This window comes from Hemibagrus wyckioides, linkage group LG25, assembly GCF_019097595.1.
Source record: "Hemibagrus wyckioides isolate EC202008001 linkage group LG25, SWU_Hwy_1.0, whole genome shotgun sequence".
NCBI classification, from domain to species: Eukaryota; Metazoa; Chordata; class Actinopteri; order Siluriformes; family Bagridae; genus Hemibagrus; species Hemibagrus wyckioides.
The window spans coordinates 8,911,438-8,928,430 of record NC_080734.1 but is presented as its reverse complement, the minus strand read 5'-3'; positions in this window follow the sequence as shown (position 1 = coordinate 8,928,430).

Sequence of the window (16,993 nt, the reverse complement as noted above, 5' to 3'; positions counted from 1 at the left end):
AAGAAAGACAAAGAGCAAGTGAGTAAAGACAGTTTAACCACGACAGTAGTGGCTGAAGCATTACAGACTACTGAAGGAGACCAACGTCACCACATGTTGCATCCGCAAAGCCAAGAGCATTGTGGATGACCCCCCCACACCCCTCACATTCACTTTTCACCCTCCTGGCATCTGGAAAAAGATACTGTAACATACAGACCACAACCAGACTGTGCATCAGTTTCTTCCCTCAAGCCATCAGGCTTCTCAACACCCAGAACTGAACTGGACCAAACTTACACAGACACACACCCACACACACACACACACACACTCAACTGTGTGAACTAAACTGAACTGTAGCAAACTCAAACACACATTCAATATACATCCATCTCTATAGCACCACCCATATTTACATGCTGCTACTGAACATTCACTCAACTGCTGTTTTTGTTCAACACATTTCCAAACTACCACCAACTTCTGCTATTATACAAATGCATATATGTTTACAATAACCCTCTCTGTTTACAATCCTCTTATTTTTTGCACAATGTACTGTATAATATTCAGAATGTACAGTTTACTGGTCTGCGCTATTTTGTGTATCTGTCCCGTAGTGTTTTGTTTTGTCTTACAGTGTTTGCATTTGGTTGCACACGTTGCACTTTTTGAGGCTCGGACAACTTACCTTTAGTCCTTAGCTCTCTGTTGTAATGTAGCTCTATGATGTTTTTATGTAGCTCTGGGGTCCTGGAGGAACGTTGTACACCTCTGTGTACTGCGTCAGACTGAAATGACAATAAAAGCTTCTTGCCTTGACTTGACTTGATCACGATGCTATACCTGTCCAGTGAAGAAAATGAAGAGATGGGGAGTAATCTGAGCATGAACTGATTTGTGTGTGTAAATTGTCCTTATACTGTATCATCATAGAAGATATGACACCTCAGTTGGTGAAAGCCAGCAGCCAACTGACTTTCATATAACATTGCAGTCTAAAGAGCTCCCGGCATTATGCCGGTATTATATCTTTCTAATAAAGCGGACATCATCTTTATTAAGGCGGTGGTCGGTCAAGTGGTTAAGGCTCTGGGTCGTTGACCAACTGATTGGGGTTCAAGCCTCAGGCCTGCCGAGCTGTCACTGTTGGGCCCTTGAGCAAGGCCCTTAACCCCTCCCTGCTCCAGGGTGCTGCATCATGGCTGACCCTGCACTCTTACCCCAACCCTCCAAGGGTGGGATATGCAGAGAAAGAATTTCACTGTGCAGTAATGTATAAGTAACAAATAAAGACTTAACTTGATCAGTTACTTCAGGTCTTTGTCCCATTTATAGGAAATGAGTGGAGCAGTGTCGAGATCATCAAGCAGAAATCTCTCTGTCTTAGAAGTAGATTGCACAGTTTTAACTTGTAATGAAATGGATTCCTTGGGATTGTACCATGTGATTTACATAATATTTCTAACATCTAAAGGATTACAAAATAAAAAGAAATAAACATCTATCTATCTATCTATCTATCTATCTATCTATCTATCTATCTATCTATCTATCTATCTATCTATCTATCTATCTATCTATCTATCTATCTATCTATCTATCTATCTATCTATCTATCTATCCCATTCATTTTCTTTACCTCTTATCCTACACAGGATTGAAGTGAGCCTGAAGAAACACCCTGAAACACCCTACAGCACCTACACACACACTTTGGACAATTTTGAGATGCCAGTCAGGTTGCAGGTCATGTCTTTGGACTGGAGAAGGAAACCGGAGTACCCAGAGTCAAACCCCCAACATGGTGGTGCGAGGCAAACATGCCACCATGCCCCCTCACTGTATAGTACTCTTTAAAAGTATTGCTCTTCTATGTCAATATTGCATGGGATAAACATTAAAATTCTGCCCACTCGCTCAGTTCAAACTCTGTCTCTTAAACACATTCACACCTTTCCTGACATTGGTAAATTTCAGGCCCTCTGGACATTTTGACTGTGATGACTTACTGCATGCGTGCTATGAAAAATAAACAGTGCAGGGCTGCTGGAGAGCTCAGACATGATGATGGTTCAAAGTAGCTGCTTTATAAATCAGCTTTGAAGTGATGTTTTATTAATGGATTAATTACAGAATTAATTAATCTGTGTTTTACAAATTAAACATTTCTGATGTGTTTGTACACAAATACCAAAAAAAAAAAATGCAGTCTAATTACACTACAAAGAGCGCTTACATTTCATTTGTGGTATTTTTCCGAATACTTGATATTCCCAATAAACAAGTTTTAATTTTTGCTCATTGGCGCAACATCCCTACTGCTTTAAGCCAAAAATATTGCATTCGTTTTTAATGACTGATGAATTTATAACGATTTTGCAGAGAAAAGCGAGACATTTGGAGTCTGATGTACTGTCTTGGCTCATCTTAAACCTCTTGCCGGCAGCATATTCAGGACAACTGACTTCTGACTTTTTGACTTCTTCTTGCCAGAAACTTCACACTTTTCCGTTGATTAGGAATGAGTGTGTACAGGGGTGATTATTTAAGCATGATAGGGCACTACTTGTCAGACTAGGTTCTGGAGACACTTTGCACTGTGTATTTTATAGTTTTCTCTGCTGTAATACATCTGAAACCATTATGTTATGTATCCTATGAACCAACATTAGAATGAATATTGCTGTATGTAAACAATATTTACAGTACAGCTATGACATGTGGGCGGTGTACTACTTAGGTTGAATTTTCAAGTATTGCACTTGCTATTTTTAATTGCTATTTTCATGCTGTTCTGTATCCTTTTGCAACACGGTCACATTTTTAAAACATAAAGGTTTGAAACAGGAAAAAGCAACTATCTATCTACACTATATTTCCAAAAGTTTTGGGACATCTGCCTTTACATGCACATGAAATTTAATGACAGCCCATTCTTAATCCGTATGGTTTAATATGGTGTTGTCCCTCCCTTTGCAGCTATAACAGCTTCAACTCTTCAGGAAAGGCTTTTCACAAAGTATAGGAGTGTGTTTGTGGGGATTTTTGACCATTCCTCTTGAAGTGCATTTGTGAGGTCAGGCACTGATGTTGGACAAGAAGGTCTGGCTCACAGTCTCCACTCTAATTCATCCCGAAGGTGTTCTATCGGGTGAAGGTCAGGTTTTCATGTCTATATGGACCTTGCTTTGTGCACTGGTGTTCAGTCATGTTGGAACATGAAGGGGTCATCCCCAAACTGTTCCCACAAAGTTGGGAGCATGAAATTGTCCAAAATGTCTTGGTATGCTGAAGCATTAAGAGTTCCTTTCACTGGAACTAAAAAACCCCACACCATAATCCCCCCTCCACCAAGCTTTTCACAATGCAGTCCGGCAAGTATCGTTCTACTGGCAACCCCAGACATGTCCATCGGATTTCCAGACAGAGAAGCGTGATCCATCACTCCAGAGAACATGTCTCCACTGCTCTAGAGTTCAGTGACAGCGTGCTTCACACCACTGCATCCGACGCTTTGCATTGCACTTAGTGATGCAAAGCTTGGATGCAGCTGCTCGGCCATGCAAACATATTCCATGAAGCTCTCTATGTTCTGTTCTTGAGCTAATCTGAAAGCCACATGAAGTTTGGAGGTCTGTAGCTATTGACTCTGCAGAAAGTTTGCAAATTCTGCACAGTGTGCCTAAGCATGTGCTGACCTGCTCTGGGATTTTACTTGGCCTACCACTTCGTGGCTGAGTTGCAGTTGTTCCCAATTGCTTGGAATATTTAGCAGTGAGGAAATTTAACAAATCTTTTTAAATGATGGTGATACTATGGTATGTTTTTTATTTATTTATTTATTTATTTATTTATTTTTTCTTTAACCAAAAGTTGAAGATAGAAAACTTTTTACATCTTTAATTACCCAATGAAGTGAACCCTATTATGATGTTTTATTTCTAGCAATAGCTAGCTCTGTCTCCAAACAATGATTCTACAGACACTGTGATTCCCTCAAATCTATAATGAATGCCTTCATTTGTGTGGTGGGTTGAACATTTGGAAACACAGGTGCACACACAGCAGGAATATAGAGCCCCTGTATACAAACACCGGATGCCACCTGGGGTGTCTGTACGCTCTTGCCTCACAAATAACATTTGAGAGCGTCCCAGATTCACGTGTACTACACTCCGTTAAGCAAACATACAACAAATACAACATGAGCTGCAATGATAATGAAACTCTTACACTTACATTCTTTCCTCAATTAGCTGGTGCTTTTATCCAAAACATCTTGCAGTTAAGACAAACTAAACAGTTCAGGTTTAAGGGTCTTGCTCAAAGACCCAACTATGCCAACTCTTGAGCCTTAAAGAGTGAATTTCCACAGTCATATGGTTTGCTATTGAATGGAGTCTGCTAATGACTGCTAAATTTCACTGAAAGAGGCAATGAACTGACAGGATGGTGGCCAACCAAGGACCTCCTCCCATACACACAGAAAGAGAGAGAGAGAGAGAGAGAGAGAGAGAGAGACTGAGAGAAAGAGAGAGAGGGAATCTCATTTACTCACCTCTTTGGAAACAAAAAAAGTTTATTGACTCAATACATTTTAAAGATGAGACTCTGCAAACATTTTTCAGTGCCATAAATATATCTGTCATGGTTTTGAAATGAAAATGAAAACCACTGCATGAAAGCACAAAGACAAAATCAGCTAGCAGCATCCTGAATCCAAAAGACCCTGAATCTTGCGTCCAGAAGATTGTTCAAAGTATATCAGATGCTACCTGGTGCATAGGTGGAGCATCTGAGAAGCTGCTGAACTGCTGTTAAAAGTATCATTAGTCACTTACCTACTTTTAAAAATGACTCCATGGAAGTCCATTGAAGTCAACAGGATTTGTATGCAGAGTGTGTGTCTTTGAGATTATCCACAGAAATGAGAGCAGCCGAATGGGCAGGAATGGGATAGGATTTTCCTCTGATCTCTCAAGCTGAAATCGAATCTGAAGGGAGACTTGAATCCTGCTCTTCAAGCAATAATTAAGCCCAAATACCTGCTTCACAATAACTGGGCCATGATTTATGCCACAAGACAACATCCTGGAGAACCTTCGTGTGATTAGATAGGTTCCGTAAATAATATGCATGAAACTATCAGCATTTTGAGAGATTTATGACATCACTATATGCTATACACAGTTTTAATTATGAATACAGGACTAATATGAAGTGTTACTAGATATAGAAGATATCCTTCACTACTATCATTAGGGGAGTTTTGTTCCCAGATCCATTAAACCATCAGGAGCAAGCAAAGTTCATCTGAATGCAGGACCAGGGGTCCATTTGGTGGACAGACATAACCTAAGCTAAAGCTAAAGATGAAGCTAGCCAGTAATTAACCTTTAAGCCTACGCCTTTAAGCAATAAACCTAAGTACATCTTGAAAATGTCTTTAAAAAGGAACAAGATGCTAATAAATGATTTCAGATGGCTGTAGCTATTGACATTCCCAAGACTATCAAGTGTTCCACACTAAAACCACTGCTACAGTTTCAAAGTTATGGCAAAGCTATAAAAGTTAAGGGATTGCTCTTGGTCTTAGTGTGGGTCTCAGAGGGGTCGTATTGACTACAACTTTAAAGGAGACATGCTCCGTGACTGTATTGCTTGGCTTCATACTGAATACTAAATTTTCTCCACAGTATCTGCTTGTGTCAAGATCAAAGCACGAAAAACACATTAGCCTCCTTTCTCTCTGTGGCAGGGTTTTTTTTTTTTGTTGTACGCCTCTAAAACTTTTTTGCTCAGTGAGCTGCAGTAGCCAGGTCCACCCAATCCAGCAATTATCAGTGACAGTTCAAAAACCCACAATTAACCGCTGGTTAGAGTTCTGAGTTTGCTGATTTCTTTGGCCTTTGAAACGAATCGTTGGAAACGAGAAAAATAAAGCAGTCATGGGGATGACAGCTCATTTAGTCTGGAGTAGGATAACAAGAGGGCGTGAACTAAATGACGGGAGATCGTTTCTCAAGATCAAATGTTAATTATGTCCACGCTTTCCATGGTTATAATCTCAAAGCTTTCAATAAAAACCCAATAAACAAAAAAATAAATAAATAGCATGTTTTGTTGCTTAAACTCTGCAGTAATAAGATAGGAGATAAAGGACAAAATATTTAATATTCAGCAAAGTAAAGCAAAGAAATGTAAAAAAAAATAAAATGCATTAAAGGCTGAACTATTAAAGGGCACCAGACACTGAACAGATATTATGTGAGTGGTGAACCATTCTCAGTATAGCAGTGACCCTGATTTGTGATTACTGAGACTGATAAAATGTTAGTCCAGAGATTTACTTTCTACCTATACAGCTACGATTTAAACCCACAAGATAAGAGTGAGTTAAAAAAAAAGAGCCAGATGTAAGTATGTGATGAGTACAGTGCAAAACACACCACCTGTTTGTCTGCCTTATAGTAAATATTCAGTTTATAAAGATGGCAGATCATCACATAAACTGCGCCTGAGACCGCCTACTAAATGTGCTCTGTGTGAGGTATATTGTGTGAGGAGTTTTTTTTCTGGACCAAGAAATATACGGATCAACAGGGGAGTGATACAAACATATCAAATGAAACGCTTTCTTCTGAAGGTTTTCTTACTCAGGTTGTTGGATGAGCAAACTGAAATAAACAAAGAAAAAACAGAGAAAAAAACATGCTACTGAGCCACCAGCATACACACACACACACACACACACACAGAGTGATTCTTAAAAGCCGCACTGACCACCTTTAACAAACCCTTAACAATTCAGCCCTAATCAGTGCAGTCTTAGGCCACAGTGACCTCTGATAGCTCTGTCCATAATAACTGAACAAATTGAACTCCATCCACTTGAGCATTTATTTGCATTTCTTCTTTTATTTTTTACTTATCTTGAAACCGAACATTGGATTAGATTTCCATAACACAGCTGTGACAATAGCTTTCTTTGTAGCACAAATGATACATTTATGATATAAGTGCACACATTATTATATGTTATTGTTTCTATGGTAACATTTCAGGGACTCGTATGGCCAACAATTCCATATTGCTTAAGCCCGCTGTCAAAGAGGTAAAAAGAAATGTGTTTGATTTTAGTACATGAAGATCGATAGTTGATGTGATGAATCCTCCCTTGCCCCCACCCAAAGACAGACAGACAGACAGACAGACACACACACACACACACACACACTCAACTGTACATCATTGCCCTCCCCTTGCAATTTTTGCTCATTTCTTTTTGGACTGCTGCAACATTAAAACAAAATTCTAAAACAAAAATTTGCTGCTCTGATGGTGTATTGTGTTTATATCCACAGCATTTTACTATACTGAATTATCCCCTTGCACCTTATTTGTTACAAAACTGTTTAATGGTCGGTGCTGCATTGTCCCTTGTCAATTATTACTGTACATTATACATTATTCATATTATACATATACATTATACATTACTGTATTGTCTTGCACACATTTGCGCACATGCACTGTGTATGTCTGTGTTCAGTGTTGTCTACATGCTCCTGTTTAGTTTCAACATGCTTCTGTTTCATTTTACAATAAAAGCTTCTTGACTTGACTAATGGTTATTTGAGGGGACAGCTGTTTATGTAAGTGATTAACATGAACAGCTTGTCTTGTGGACATTACATAATGCTATATGCAATGGTTATAAAGCAAGATATTTATGAATAAAGGTGGTATAAGAGGATAGCACGAAGTGCTGTTATAGGAAATAAATCCTATAATGGGGTTGGAACACAAACTCCACTTAACACCAGGCCATATTACACCACCCAGGCATATATATGTATATATATATATATATATATATATATATATATATATATATATATATATATATATATATATATATATATATATATATATATATATATATATATGTGATATGGATATGAATTTTTGTGGGCTTTTCTAATAGTGACCTATAACTGAAGCAAAAGCCAGTCCAATTACAGGAGGCTAATGGGTCTTGCTCAGGGCCCAGTGTCAGCTCTACTGCAATCCTGAGCCCACAATCTTCCTTCCAACCATCTGCACACAGCCTCACTGCTATTCTCCATCTGACGTGTTATTTGTTATTTACCCTGCAAATGCATTATTGATGCGAGGAACCACTGCATCAGACAGCTCCTGCATTTATTTTATTTTCCAATGGGTTTGCCCATCATTAATCAGTTGCACATCCAGTAAAATTACCGTGCAAGTACAAATGAAGTGACAGCATGCACCAAGTAATGTCACAACAAACTATTCCTCGTCAATTACTCCATCAGGGTGAGAAAGCGCACATCAGTTGTAATTCTGAAGCGAAGCAGCAAACACGTTTATGTTTTCTATTTTCTCTTAACCTGCGCAGTAAAGGAGAAGTAGATTAAACACTCATGCCCTTAGCTCCTGGATATCCGTCTGCCATAGCCAGTCACACACAGCTACAGTTAGCGCACAGTTAACAAACACACTAGCTCACAAAATGGGAAAATGATCAAGAGACTACAATAAACCGCCCTTTTAATGTGCCATTTACTGTGGTGTTTTCCAATAGAGATTTCACATTATTTTCACGAATTCAATTAAGAAATCGGCTTGTCGTATTTTTCCCAATTTGCCACCCTTTGCTTTGCCCACATGTTGGTTGTAAGGAAGACACATGACATTAGATATGAAGAATGTCATTCATCCTTCTTCCATTTCTGCTTGAGAGTAGGCTAAGCACATGATTACTGTCACTTTTCCCCAGAGAAAGCTTTGTCTTTCTTTCTTTGGTAGGTTTTTTTTCCATTAAAGCTTTTGCATCTTTCTTTTGCTTTATTTTTGTTCTTTTATTGAATTGGACCACTGGTTGCCAGTTGTGGTGGAGGCACAATCTTGGGTGGCAGATTTCCCTTGGTCTCAGTTTTTCTGCCTGACTGATGGAAGGGAAAGCTCCTTTAGCTTTCTTTTTGTTGTTCAGAATGGTGCTGAATGGCGGACCATGTGGACCGCATGCTAACCTTATAATCGCATTTCCCTAAATTTAATAATCACATTTCTAGCACAATTAATTTTAAGAATGCACAGTATTTTATCCCCCTCAATAGAACTGATGGAGAATTAAACCAAAAATGGATGATTGATGAGAGGTAGAAATACAAATGGCCCATGTTAATCAGTCTTCCTTCCCCATCAGATCAATTATTCTGCTATAGAAGCAGCAGCACCTTTCACCACAACACCATGCCATGCTCATTATAGCTTTACAAACAGATCCAGTGGCACAAGAAAGAGGATAATCAGCGAAAGGGAGTCTGTGATTGATGAACCTGATATTTCTATCGCACATAGCAATGTCTATTGTAATGAAGTAAATGAAAATGAATAATTCATTCCCAAGGGAACAATTGCACAATTGATTTCCGGGGCAAGTTGACCAGCATCATTGCAAATCCAGTAGATAAAACATGTGGTGTCAAATTCTGTTCAGCTGACTCGGTAAGAATCACCAGCATGACCCGAATCTTGTTAGTGCAGTTAGAGCTAACACTTACTTTTTCATGTATATACCTCCATGCGCTATAGTGATAAAGCTTTTATGGCAATTGTCTCTTTTGTCTTATGAGAGATTATAAGCTTCATGGCAGAAAAAATAAACGCTAGTTAGCTAATCTGACACTCTAGTAAAACAGATTTATTAAGGAAAAATGTATTAAAGCAACAATGTAAAATATTCTTTAGTACATTTTGGATGAGATTTAAAGTCACGTGTGAAAGCTGCACAGCTAAGGCTGACTGGTTTTGGATTGTCTCTGTGCAGCACTGATTAACTTTAGCTAATACTGTAGATGTGTCAGAAATTGCTAATTTCCAGAAAAGAAGATCCCACATTGGAATAAAAGAAGATTAAAGATAGTAGTGTGGATGAGATTTTTTAAAATGATCTTAAAACGTACTGCAAGCCAGTGTAGAGAAGCGGGATCCCTCATTTTAGTACTGGTAGAGTAAATAAACTTGCCATGGCATTTTTTTATGAAGTCTGTGGGTGAAGTGTGATTCATACTGATGAGCAGATTTAAGGCATATGTCCATATTCGTTATAAATAAAATGCATAACACTGGTGCCAATCAAGACAGGAAATACAGTAATCTAAATAATGCTAGTTATCTTAAAAGTAAGGCATGTAAACTTTATCGATTATAGAAGAGGAGCAGTTTTAAAATGGTACTTGATTTCCTCTTCAAAAAAGAAACCCACGATGATATAATAAAAAAAAAAAATGATGTGAACAAGTTTTAACATTGTTTTGTAAATTTATACATGAACAAAAGGGCTGGCGTATATTATTATATATTACACCATAGTTTGTCTGAATGCTCGATTCTGATTGGCTGGAAGTCACCTTTATAAATTCAGCAGTGTAAATTCAGAGACTTCGAAGCAATCGTACGTCACTCTGGATAAAAGCGTCTGCCAAATGCCAGAAATGTATATATAAATCCTTCCTATTAACAATTAGTAGATACGTGACATAAAACTCTCTCTCTCACTTTCTAATAACTTTTTATTATAGTTGATTCAAGTAAATGTAATTTTATCACACTAAATTATCTCTGTTTGATTCAGAGTGGGCAGAATTCAACATCAAATGGCAAAATGACTAAGAAAAATTAAGCGTTATTTTTATCCTTTCAGTCAGATGTTGTGCTGCAAACATCAGCGACAGCTTTAACTTATCAATGCTGGCAAATGACCAGGGTGTAAGCGGATAATCCACAGCTTGGTGTGCATTACACGATTTAATGCACTCCACGGAGGCAACCGCTCTCTGCTTCACGACGGGTGGTTCTTTCCCTTAATCTTTAAATTAAAAAAAAGTTGGTCGATAACTGTATACTGGCAAAAATAAGAAAGGCTGCTTCAGTTTTGCATTAGGAATTTTTTCAACCAAAGTTAATTAAGATAAAGACATGGAATGTAGAAAGCCCAGGTAGAGGATAGGGGTGGCATGGTGGTGCAGGGGGTAGTCTCACAGCTTCATGGACCTTGATTAGGTTAGGACATCGAGTTGCTGTCTGTATTTCCTATGTCAGGGTCGAGATAGATAGATAGATAGATAGATAGATAGATAGATAGATAGATAGATAGATAGATAGATAGATAGATAGATAGATAGATAGATAGATAGACCTCCTATAACTTTCTGTGACAACGGATCTCAATGGGTCTGAGAGAATGAGCTCAGTTGACTCTGTAATGTATTGTAGACTGGGTGAGATGGATTGTTCTAACTTTTAATAGATCTGCATCCCCTCCGGAATAAATTTCCATCTCACACCCACCTGTGTAATCCCCGTGTAGGCTCTGAATCCAACTGTCCAAGACCACGCTTTTACTGAAGATAAATGAATGAATCAAAGTGTAGTTTCTGTGTTTCCATGAGCAGTGAGTCTGATGCTGTAATATCTCTGTTGTTTTTCTGATGGTAGAATCTTCATTGGATTGGGGAGAGATTCTAAATTAGAGCTATTTTTCATTTGGATGAGACACTCGAGGCAAATTTGTACGACAAGATTGCAATGCAGAAGGTGCATAATTTGAGTAACTGTACATTTTGCTTCATCTCATGCTTGCGTGAAAAATGCCTCTGGATTTCAGCACCTGCTCTGAATTTAATCAAGGCCTCATGCAGGGTGTGTGAGGTACTCTGCCCAATCAGCAACATTGTGCAAAACTTTGCTGGATGTTGGCTTGGTGCTCAGGGACCTGCTTCACTGCCTGCCAGCTTCGCTCTTTGCCAAAAACCTGTAGCTACAGTTTACAGGCATGCTGTCTCATAGCTATGAGTGCACCTTTAATGAGTCCACTGTATCCACACAGAAAAAGTGTCAAGTGGTCAGTCAGATTTCAGGTTTTATAAACAATATAAGGTTCTTCACATTGCTTACACTAAAATAAATTTGATCAAGTTTACTAGATTGTCTGATGTAGAGTGGTTTATGAACATAAACCAATTACATATCTGTAGTATTAAATTTATCTATAGTGTTAAATTTTGGTATTTAAAACATGTATACTAGAATATCGCAGTAGTAAGGTGTCTGTTGCAAAACACCATTATTGCAAGCTTTATGTTCAGGTGTGAGATTGGTGTTTTTATTCAGGGTTTAAATATAATGTGATCACGCTGGATCTACAAAAACTAATTGTGTTAATGTGAGCCGACTCAAGCATGTGGAACCAATGTACTCATATTAATTAAATAAATTGAATGATTGACTGTGTGTTTTTCTGTGTGAGGTTTAGTCATTGCATGCTCATCGATTGGACATTTTGTAATACCAGGTCTAGCAAATTTGTCTGTGCATGGAAAAATAAAAATGGCTGCTGCAGCCATGATTAAATTTTCTCATGCCATATTTATCATTTTGTTACATTTATATACACTGGAATAAACTGACACTATATAATATGTCCTTGGATGTGGTAGATCAGTGGTTAAGTTGTTGGCCTAATGATTGGAAGGTTGTGAGTTTGACTCCCAAGTCCAACAATCTGCTGCTGTTGGGCCCTTAACCCTTAGTTGTATAAAAATGAGATAAACGTAAATCCTTCTGGATAAGGGCATCTGCCAAATGCATGGAGCAGTTTTATGCATTTATTCACATTGGACATTATTGATTTCCATGTACAATACATATATTTTTGTTTATACTCCATCACTCTTCATTTCTTAAATAAGATTGGTCAGCAGGTCTTGAATTTTCTACAGCAGCTCTGTCAGTAGTTACAGGGCTCTAAATCAAGTTACAGGGTTATATTAATGTGTTCAACCAAACCCTTATTAACTCATTTACAGAGACCTGCATGGTCAGACATGCTACATGATCTAAAGCTAATTAGAAACCGATTCAATAAAGTACTTATTTTACAAAGAAAATGTGTAATTGCTAATATGGTGTTTTCTGTTAGGAGACAAGTCGCAGTTATGAGTGCTTTGAACAGCCAGTTTTTTTCATCACAGGACAGTCTTCAGGACAAAGGACTTTCGGGTTTCTTGGGAATATGACAAACTGTGTTTCTTTTCTTTTCTTTGCATTATTAACTTAAAAAAAGAGAAGAAAGGAGAGAACATTTAGAGGATGACAGGATAGAGCTGCTATGACCTGGCTGACAGTTAAATGATACAAATTAAGGTTAACGTATCTAAACATTTAAAAAGCATGTGTCACTCATTAATAAATTAAGAATTGTAATCTCTCATTTGGCATCACACCAGCCTGTCAGTGATTATTTTCCTATAACAGCATGCATCACGTTTTATTAATCCGATTCAGTCGTTCATCTCCAGTAAGCGCTTTATCCCTCTCATGGTTGCAGTGGAGCCAAAGTCTATCTTGGGAACATTAATGCAGGAATACACACCTTGTTAAACTCTTCAGCCAAATAAAGCTCTGTAATGGCTCTTTTCAGAAAAGTGTCTACTTTTTAATTAAAAATGCATTTGCTGGTTGGCGTGCCTAGCATTTTTAATTGTGTAATTTAATGGCAGATGATTTCCACAAAACAACCTTCAGGAATTGTTCTTGTATTTGTATCAAACTATACAGAACAGTGTTGCTAAGCTCATGAAAGCATACATTTGTGATACAGATGCATTTTGTAACCATTTATTGGCAAAAATTCAACCGCAAACCCATAGCTCATAGCTGAGTTTCTCTATCATTTCTCACTTCAGTGAAATCTGTGAAGTTACTAACAGAGACGACGTCTCACCTATTGCACAACTTATCTTAATAATATGTCAATAAGAAGGGCTTGTGACTTCATTTGCTTTGACAGGACTGTTTTAAACAGCTACGGTTCATCTTAGTGTTGGCTCAGTGAGTCTTATTGAACTCTCACTGGTACATTACACATCTGACACAGTTTTCTTCATTCTATTATATGTCTGAATATGAACTCAGAAATCTATCAGCTAGCTGTCAGAGAGGGAAGAGATGTCGTGCTTTGCTTCTGTGTCTCCAGACGATCATAAAAATGAAAGGCTCATGTCAGTCTCATTTTCTTTCTCCGAAAGAGAAGCAATTCATTATGCCTTCATTTAATTATTCATTAAGACGATCCCATAGCTTCCTTATATGACTAAGAAAAATATGATTTACGAGATTGATGTTTTCCTCTGGAATGGTCTGTTTTTTTTTCCTACAGGGCTGAACAATGAAAGAATCATTAATATTGAGTGTAATGATTTAATGCTAAATACTTCATCTATGGCATGGAAGTAATTAACGCTTAATGGGTAGTTAGTTTGTATACCAATTATGGCTATTAAGTGGCTTATTAGCACTGTGAAATATTATGAGCATACATGTGTGTACTTTGTCACTGGGTCACTTTTTATAAACTGTGTTTTATTTCATTAAAAGGAGTTTCATTTCAGTAGAATAATTTATTCTCTCTCTCTCTCTCTCTCTCTCTCTCTCTCTCTCTCTCATAGCGTAAGCAGAAAACCGTGTCAGGTTCCTCCTCTGTCAGTCATGAATAAGAGTCTGAGGATACAGACTAGACAGCTGAAGACTGGAAAAAGACCAGGTGATATTTTTCTTATCTTTAATTGTACAGTTTGGGTCTGTGCCCATGATTGCCTTTAAACTCTTATTCTTGGCTGAGGGGATAGAAATCTAATGCGATCTTTTTGCTGTTGTAGCTCATCTTGATGTTCTGTGTATGCTGAGATGCTTTTCTCCTCAGCATGGTTGTAAAGAGTGATTATATGAGTTACTACATCCTTCCTGGCAGCTCAAACTAATCTGGCTATTTTCCTTTGACCTCTCTTATCAACAAAGTGCTTCCATCCACAGAACTGTCACTCACTCATTGTTTTTTTCTTTTTCACTCCATTCTGAGTAATCTCTAGAGACTGTTATGTGTGGAAATCCCAGGAGATCAGCAGTTTCTGAAATACTCAACCCAGTCCATCTGGTATAACAGTTAAAATGTTTTTCCTCTATTTGGTTGTGTGTTGTGAATATTATCTGAATCTCTTGACCTGTATCTGCAGGATTTCTGCATCTCCTGCCACATGATGGTCTGTTTAGATAACGGCAAAAAAAGTGCAGTTCTTTCTAATAAAGTGGACAGTAAACATATCCTCTCTGCCCCTCTTTTATTCTCTGTCTATCTATGTCTCTATATCTGTCTCTGTCTCTCTCTCTCTCTATCTCTCTCTCATTGTTTCTCTCTCTCCAATTAGAGGTAACAATTTCCCACACAAAAATCTCTTCGGAAACGCATTTTCATTCCAATATAGAAAAGCTTGACCAAGCATGTCCACACCCACACGCTCTATTGCCATGCCGACAGGTCTCTGATTGGCCCGCTCTCATGCTAGAATAAACAAACAGGACCGTTTTCAAGTGGAGATGAGCAGTAAACACTCTGGAAGGGAAAGCATTTAAGGCAAATTGGAAATTGTTATTTGCATAGAGGTGTATAATAAATCTGTTATGCAAATGATTTGTTCTGATTGTAAATTGGTCTATTGTGATTACGCACATTTAACCATGGAGCTGAAATGCCTTCACAAGTACCAGGTGACTAACAGTACAATAATAACAACATGTACTGGTTATAAGGTTGAGTGTCATTTAACAGAAAGGAGAAATGGAAAACGTTTTAGTGTGATTGAGACGTAGGGAGTTTATTATTAGCAGTCAGACGCTCTCTCAGTGTCTCAAGGGATAACACAATAACATGCACACCTACACACACACACACACACATATGCACACACAGGGGCGGAGGGTTGAGAGTTGAACATGGCCATGGTGCTTATGGTGATGAAGCGTGGCAGCAGGAGACTTGGCACTGAGCTCATCCTTATCCCGGAATAGAGAAGTCATGTAGCTGAGCAATGAAGCAGGGACAAACACAGATCCATCACCATCCCGGAAAGAAAAGTTAAGACAAGTTTTAGCCTATTGAAATTCCACACTGTGTCTAGAGTGTCGCTGCTTCCCTGTTCCATGAGGGAGAAAGGCTGAGGGAGAGTGTTTTCATTAAAATAGATAAATTGGTTTGTAAATGTGGATCCATTGTCAAACTATCACAAAGTACATACAGTGGAACCTCGGCATACAAATGCCCCCCCCCTTAAGAACCTTTGCCTTAAGAATTAAAATTTTGGTGGTCTGTTCTATTTTTAGCCCAAGCTTGGTGGCACAACTTCCTGTGAGGACCCTTCACATGGAATGCTTGGCTTGGGTCACTTCTTTGTAAGCAGCTATACAGTTTTCATACAGTTCCTATTGGTAATATTTTTGGGTGGCAGGAATTTCTGCATTTTCTTTATTTCTTATGGAAAAATTTGTTTCGCAATACAAAGAACTCTCCTCCAGAACGAATTAAATTTGTATGCCGAGGTTCTGCTGTATATTTATGTCTGTGTGCACTGCCATCCATATTGTTTTGTGTATAGATTACTTTTCATCCAGCATCAGTTTTAGTGCCATAGACATATTTTTTGCTCTTGTAGACCGCACCACAATCAATTCCTATGTCACGAATCAGATTCACATGGTTGGATGCAAGTGCAGGGCTTTTAATTATGGAAAAGTCAGAAAAATAAGAGCAGAGAACAAATCCAAAATGTCAGGCAAACTCGTGTCAAAGCAGGCAAAGGTCAATGGGGATAAACAATATCAGAGCTAGGCAGAATTAAAATCAGGAAAAATAAGCATATAAATAAACAAAAATAAACAAATGCTTAGTAACATGACGGTCCTAAGGAACAGAGAGGAACCTCACAATGAGGAACTAAATCAAAGTGCTAATAAAGTGTGGAAACCAAACATACATAATTAAACAAAGGCAAAAAGTCTTTGGCGTCTATGCTTGAAATGCAGTCTGTGAAGCTACGGGTCCGTAAAATGTCATTTGTTTAGTCTATCCATCCATCGTCTATAA